A 7,530-nucleotide genomic window follows, 5' to 3' on the forward strand; every position below is an offset into this window, starting at 1 on the left:
TATGGCCTCAGTTGGAAGAGCGTGGGTTTTGGCCGGGTTCAAGTCCCAATCAGGGTTTTGGCCGGGTTTAAGTTCCAGCCTCATGGGTTCAAGTCCCAATCTGAGGTGCACGGTTTCAGTTACAGGAAATGTCTAAAGGGTTATCCTTACGTCAAAGGAGCTGGGGAAACTTTGGTTTACTTCTCTATATCGTCCAAATTTTACATAATGGACATATTTGACTTTCTTAATTTGGGGGGAAAAGGGGAAAAAGAAACTGAGGGACATTCTACAAAGCAAGTGGCCTGTACTCTTCAAAAACGTTAAGGTCTTAAAAAACAAAGTAAGGCCGAGGATGGTTCCAGATTAAAGACTGAAGAGCCCTAACAACCAAATGTGAGGTGCGATCCCAGTTCACTGGGACAATCAGAAACATGAAAGGGGACAGCGTATCAGATCCCAGGGTTGCATCAGTGTTGGCGTCACTGTTACCAGGCCTAAATTTGGTAACTGTACCGCGGTTGTGTAAGAAATGTCATTTTTCTTAGGAGATGCATGTTGAAATACTTAAGAGGGAAGGGTCATGACCTATGTAACTTCCTGTCAAATGGTTCAGAAAAAAATGCATGTGTGTGTATGTGTGTGTGTGTGTGTGTGTGTGTGTGAGAGAGAGAGAGAGAGAGAGAGAGGGAGAGAGAGCAAATGGGGCAAAATGTTAACTACTGGTGAATCTGAGTGAAGAGTATATGGATTTTTTTAAAAAATAAATATATATATATATTTTTGGCTGTGTTGGGTCTTCGTTGCTGCACGCCGGCTTTCTCTAGTTGCGGCAAGCGGGGGCTACTCTTCGTTGCAGTGCGTGGGCTTCCCATTGCGGTGCCTTCTCTTGTTGCAGAGCACAGGCTCTAGGTGTATGGGCTTCAGTAGTTGCGGCACACAGGCTCAGTAGTTGTGGCTCGCAGGCTCAGTAGTTGTGGCTCGCAGGCTCAGTAGTTGTGGCTCGCAGGCTCTAGAGCACAGGCTCAGTAGTTGTGGTGCACGGGCTTAGTTGCTCCGTGGCATGTGGGATCTTCCTGGACCAGGGCTCAAACCCGTGTCCTCTGCATTGGCAGGCGGATTCTTAACCACTGCGCCACCAGGGAAGCCCCCTAGATGGATGTTCATTGTACTTTTCTTGCAGCTTTTCTGAAGGTTTCCTGATTGTCAAAAACAAAAAGAAGGGAATTGCCTGGCTGACAGCTGCGGGTTCAATCCCTGCTCGTGGGGGAACTAAGCTCCCGCAAGCCAGCCGCCTGGTGGGGCCAAAAAAGAAAAAAAAGAAAAAGGCCTCTAACAAGGTACCCCTCCTTCAGGCACCAAGCGGCCTGGTCCAACGTTACATCTGCTGCCTCATTACCCAGTAGTGCCAAGGTCCATTTACAGTCTACTGGATAAGTCAACTGGATTCTACTCATACAACAGAACATCGTGGGCAGTGAACGAATGGGAACAAACCGCAGCTCCAGCAACCACCGGGAGACCTCCGGACACAGCCGCAAGATTCCATTGATGATTAAACAACAACAACCCCAGGCAAAATGAACACAAACTGTTTTGGGCTACGTACCTGGGGGTAAACCTCAGAGAAAGGCAAGGAAGTGGTTACCGTAAAGGTCAGCATTGCGCTTACCTGGGGAGGGGTCACCTGCAAGGACACATTGGGGGGTTCTGCAAGGCGGATTTTCCTACCTTGAGTGGTAGTTACGCGGGGACGCATTTTATACTTATTCAAATACACACATAACAGCTGTAAACGTCCCACCAGGAACCCCACTTCGTGTGAGCTGCGCGTTGAGCATCTGGGACCTGCCGCTGAGCGGAGCGCTGAACGTACTCCGCCGGCCAGGAGGGGCCCTGGCGGGGCGGGGCGGGGCCGGCGTTGGGGGTGGGGGATGGGGGAATGGCTGCAGGAATCGGGGCTGGGCGGGGAGGAGGGTGGGGAGGATCGGCCCCGCCCAGCTCTGGCGGGATGCGGTCCGGGGCGTCCCCTGCTGGTGGCCACTGGGAGTAAGGCTTGCAGAAGAGCGGGCTCCCCGGCCCGCCGAATGCCTACTTCCCCTTTCTGCACCTTTGTCCCTGTCACTCCTTCCCCCTCCAGTGCTCACGACCTCTTCCTGGGCTTCACCTCAGCAAAAGCTGAACTCAGACTCACCTTTCTCAGGGAGCCTTTCCCGATCAAGGCCACCCAACTCTGACCACTCCTTCCCCCATCGTCCTTTCTTTGAGGTTGGAGCACATTTAATTTGCATGTACTTTCAGCGGCCTAGTCAGCATCGCCTTGTTTCACGGACGTTTGGTGACCGACGGTGATGAAGACCACGGCTGGCATTTACTGAGGGCCTCCTACCTGCGGGCACTGTGCTGACAGCTCCAGGCACCTGCTGCCCCCCTCCCCCCAAGCATCTTCATTCATGGATGTGGTCAGTCCTTCGGCGTGCATTTATTAAGCACCTACTCTGTGCCACTCTCTGAGGCCACAGGAAACAAAGTCAGTGGCCACTGCTGCCAGGGGTTCACAGTCAGGGTGGGGCGGGGGGAATAGCCAGGTGTTGCTGAGGGGGTGTGATGGGAGTTCTAAGAGAGGCCACAGAGCATCATGGGGGCCAATGAGTGGGGAAGAGGGTGAAGTCGGCTCTGGCGGTGAGCAGGGAGGTGCCCTGGAGGTGTCCAGGCTAGGCAAGATGTGCACAGGCCCAGGGCCTGCCGGGAAAAGGCCACAGGTCAAGGAGCCAGTCAGAGAGAGTTGGGTCTGCCTTGCACGAGTTGTTACATGGTCTCTGAGAGCCGTCAGGGGCTCTGTAGAGGCAGATGGAGGAGGAAACCCAGAGCAGGAGGCTGCCTGCCACCCGCTTCCACCCTAAGCCAGCACTCTAGGCCTGGGGCCTGACAGCCCCGAGAGGGTCAGAGTTCAGATGCCCTCCATTCGGCCAGAGTATGTTGAACACCTACTATGTTGGGCTGCCTGACCAGGGAGGATGAGTGAGTCCTGGACTTTGCCCTCAAGGAGTCTGGGATCAGCACAAGGATAAGATAAGCTCGCAGAGCTCTCAACCCTGCACTGAATGAGATAAGGAGGCAGTGGGAGAGGCCCACGGAGCTGGTGCAGGTAGAGGAAGGGGAGCAGATCCTTCAGTCATGGGAGGGTCATCCCAGCTGGGCCTCAGCTGAGGGGATGGGGGCCCAGGGATCTGGAGCTGACAGGGCAGTGAGAGCAAAGCTGCACGTGGGAAGGGGCAAGGGAAAGAGCAGGGGGCTGAACGCTTGTCGGCCGCGCAGAGTCCTCGGAGGGAGAAAAGGTTGACTTGCTCTGTGACTTTCGCAAGATGCTCACCCTTTCTGAGCCTGAGTTCTCATCTCCCAAACAAGTTCACATCAGTTACCTCACAAGGTTGCCGAGATGATTCCAGGCGATTGATGTATGCAAGCACCCAGCAAGCAGAAAGGGCTCAAGAACCAGTTCCTGTTACTAAGCAATTTGGACTTTATTCCTAGGTCTGTGTTTTCAGGGTTTAAATTCTAAATTTTTAGCAGCAGAAACCTTTTTATTCAAATGAAAATGCTCCCAGAACCCCATGTTATAAAAACCAGGCAGGAGCGAGGCTATTGTGGGAAGCTGGAGCAGTGGTGGGGGCCGCCGTTCTGTCCACGGCTGGGCCAGGGCAGCCTGGGGAGATGAGACTGGGAAGAGAGGAGAACCGGGCGAGCGGAGGGGAAGGCTGGCTCAGGGTCCCTGTCCGGGGTGGCGGAGGGGCTCCAGCACAGACTGGAACCCAGGGTCCTTGGCTCCCCTTGGCCACGCTGGACGTTGGTGGTGCTTCCTCAGGGTGCAAGATGGAGGCTCAGGGTCTGTTCAGACATTTATCGAGCACACACCTGGGCTCGGCTTGGGCTGGGGGCTGAGTCTAAGGTGGTAGGGAGAACGGAAACCCTGGGAGAATGCAGTGCTTGGGGGTGCCCGGCCAGGCACTTACGATCAAGTGGGCTTTAAGAAGGCTTCCTGGAGGCAGCAGGTGCTTGGGCAGAGCTTGGAACGGTTAGTAAGAGTGAACCTGGCAAAAAAGCTGGGAAGGGTGTTCCAGGCAGAGGGAACCACATGGACTAAGCACAGAGGCATGCTGCAGCACAGTCGGTACAGGTGGAGACCTAAAGCAGTTCATGCTCACAAGAGGGAAAATGGAAAGGTGGGAATGGGACAGAAGGGAGCTGGGCTTTGAGTGTTGCACTGTGATAGCAAGTCTTCAGTGCCCACCAGACATCCCCAGCCCCACCCCTTCCCCCGCAGGTCCTGGAGGCTGGCATTGAGGCGAACATACCTGTGACCTATGGAATTGGCAGCCAGAGGGGAGACGAGAGCACTGGCTGTCAATTCATAGGTCAGAGCCCTGTGCACTCGGTCTTGGCAGCCTGCTGACAGCCCACCACCCTTTGCCATCCTGGGCCTGGGAGCATGGCCATGGGGGTCCCTGCTGGTCTGTTGGGCAGCAGCCGCCTCTCCTCCTCTGTGGACACTGGCCCCCACCCCAGATAACAGCAGCCCCACTGGAACTTGTGGGCACTTCCACATGGAGTTGCTGTTACAGGGGGTGGGAACCTACCGGAGGCCTGGGCCCTGCCCGCCTGGCATCTCCCCTCGGGCAGAGGTCTGGGGAGTATAGCATGACCACCCACCTGGGCCCCTTGGGTCATCATGGCCCCAGGTCTGTGGTCTTTTTATTGAGGCTGCTTATCATCCAGGCCCACACCCGGAGTCTGATGCCAGCACTGCTTCTCTGGGCGAAGTCCAGTCTCAACCCCAGATCTGCTCATAAAGCCGGGAGTGGCTCCCATTTACAGCTCCTGGGCAGCCTTTGCCCGTTCTGACACCCGCACACCCTCTCTCCCCAAGTTCCTTGTTTCCTCGTTTCTTTCCCAACCAGACCTGGGCCCCAGTTTCAGGTTTGGCCACTGTGGCCTCCATTCTCTGCCCTTTGCCCACCGTTCTTGCTGCAGCCGCAGGGCAGAGGGACAGTGAGGGACAGCTGGGCACCTGTCCATCTCCAGGGACCTCTGAATGCCCAGATTCCTGAGGATGGCCCCAGATACGAAGCGGAGATGAGACAGAAAGGAGAAGGGTGGTGGGAGAAGGAGAGACAGAGAAAGTGGGAGAGTGAGACAGAGAGGCCTAGAGAGAAAGAGATGAGAGGGGCAGGCAGAGAACTGGAAAGGGACAGAGGAGAGAGTGGTAGGGGGAAAAGGGCAAGAACAGGGAACTGGAAAAGATGCTGATACACAAACCTGCCACAGAATGCTAAGAACAGGGCTATAAGCAACTGCCAATCTGGAAGAGCACTTGGCACCTCAGTGGCCTGAGAGCCAGCAGGGTCCTGGGAGCTGGGTGACCTTGAGCAAGTGGCTTAACCTCTCTGAGCCGCTGCTGGTTCCTCATATGCAAATCAGGGCTTGTGAGGCCATCCTGGCCTGCGCTGTTGGGAAGCCACCTTCCCTTCAACCTTTGAGTCTGTCCCCTCAGTGGGGAGAGGAAGGAGGTGTTGTCTGGGGTCCCTGAGCTGGCCCAGGACCCCTGGGGGAACAGACCTTTCTCCTGCAAAATGTGTTCTCATCCCCACCAGACAGGCTTTGGCCCAAGAGACTGGCCCAAGTTACAATGCCAGTCCTGCTGAGGCCTAGGGGATACTTTGGAGACCCCAAATTGGGCTATGTTCCCCTTTCCCAGCAGTGGAAACCGGCCCTGACAGGCAAAAGAGGCTGCCCAAGGTCACAGATCAGGGCCTTGGGGGTCCATTCTGCCCGGCAACCTCCCTGAAGTGGTGTCCTCCCTTTTGGGATGCAGTCAAGGTGAGGTGAGGGCAGGAGTCCTCTGCCTGGGAGGATGTGCCTGTGAATGAAGACACTTTAGTTGGTGGCCCCCAACCCCTACCCCAAAAGCCCAGCAGGCCCTTCCGAAGACCCCCAGGCAAGACTAGGTACCTGGTCTGGCAGAGGCAGTAGCAGCAGCAGAGATGCTGCCACTCAGTCAGGAGTCCTGACCCCCTTACCCCACGGGTGGAAACTGAGGCCCAGGGCTGGAAGGGACTTGCTTGGGTCACTCAGTGGTTGCCTAGGTCCCTTCCTTTCTTCCTCAGAAGGGCTGGGCTCAGGAGCACCCCGGGGCAGAGAGGCTGCAGGGGTCTGACCACCCGCGGGAGGCTCTTACCTGGGTGCCTGGCTGGCCCTCGGGGCAGGAGGAGGAAGTGGGGCCACCCTGAGCCCAGCGCCTTTTGAGCTGTTGGCCCAGCCCCTGGCTGCAGTTAATGATTATCCTGCCGCCTGTCAATACCGATCACAAGTGAGGTTCAAAGGGCATGAAACCCTGGACTGTGCTCGGGCAGGGTGGGGCGATTCCAGGAAGAATCAGACTGGGCCCCCGCCTGCCCCTCCGGGTGGCATCAGACCCCAGCCATCAAAACCCCTCTCCCCCGTCACTGTGTGACCGTGGGCAGTGAGGACCCTGGGGTCCATAGGACAAAACTTCTGCCCTGCTCACTTGATGCCCAGATCTCCCTCACTGAGGAGGGGCCACCAGGCACACAAAGGGGGATCTAGGGGGCTTTGCTGACACCCCAGCAAGGTGAGGGTTCTCTACGTCCATGCCTCTTAACCTGGGCCTCAGTTTCCTCACAGGCCCTCCCATCTCAGCCCAGTGCTACTGGGGAGCGGGGTGGGGAGGGGCATGATCAGAGCAGCCCTTTCTTCCTCGTTCACAAGAAACAAGGTACCGGGTGTTGGGGGAGGGGGTGGACAATAGCAATTTCCCCATCCCATGTAAGTTTCTGTGCAAACATCACTGTCAGGACCCCTTCCAGCCACAGTGCCGCCCCCAGCGCCCCTCCCCCTCCAGTGGCCTGGAGCTGGGACCCCAGGGCAGAGGTTCCAGTCACCTGAAAAGCTTCTGCTAGGGAAGGCAGCAGCAGCCTCCAGAAGGCCCAGCCTTCCAGGAACGGCATCACTGACCCTCGTGGTCCCTGGGTCAGCTGGGCAGGGATTACCAGGAGGGACCTGAGGCTCAGAGACCAAGGGCATGGCCTCAGGTCACAAGGTCAGAGTCTGAGCCTCCCTGGGGCACTCCACAGCCCTACCCTTTACTCTGGTCCAGCATCCTCCCAGCGCACCTCACACCTGGCCCCAGGTAGGGTAGGATCCTGAGCTCTTTCAGGGATAGGGCCGAGAAACGTGGTCTGGGTGAGGTGGGCTCCAAGGACCAGTCCTCCTCCCCTCTCCACTCCGTGCCTGTCATGCCAGAAGTGGGGCCAGGGTGGTGGTCCCCCGGGAGAGTGGCGAGGAGCCCCCGGCGTAGCGGCAGGGGAGCCAAGGGAAGGAGCGCAGAGGTGGGCAGGTGACTGGGTTAGGCCAGGGGCGGTGGGTAGGGTGGTGGTGGACTGTTAACCTGCTGAGTGAGCAGAGAGGGTGTGGCAGCCTCTGGTGGTGACAGGGGAGGCGCTGGGTGCAGAGATGGGGATGGGGCGAGTCAAG

The sequence above is a fragment of the Balaenoptera ricei genome, chromosome 8, assembly GCF_028023285.1.
Source record: "Balaenoptera ricei isolate mBalRic1 chromosome 8, mBalRic1.hap2, whole genome shotgun sequence".
Lineage (NCBI taxonomy): Eukaryota > Metazoa > Chordata > Mammalia > Artiodactyla > Balaenopteridae > Balaenoptera > Balaenoptera ricei.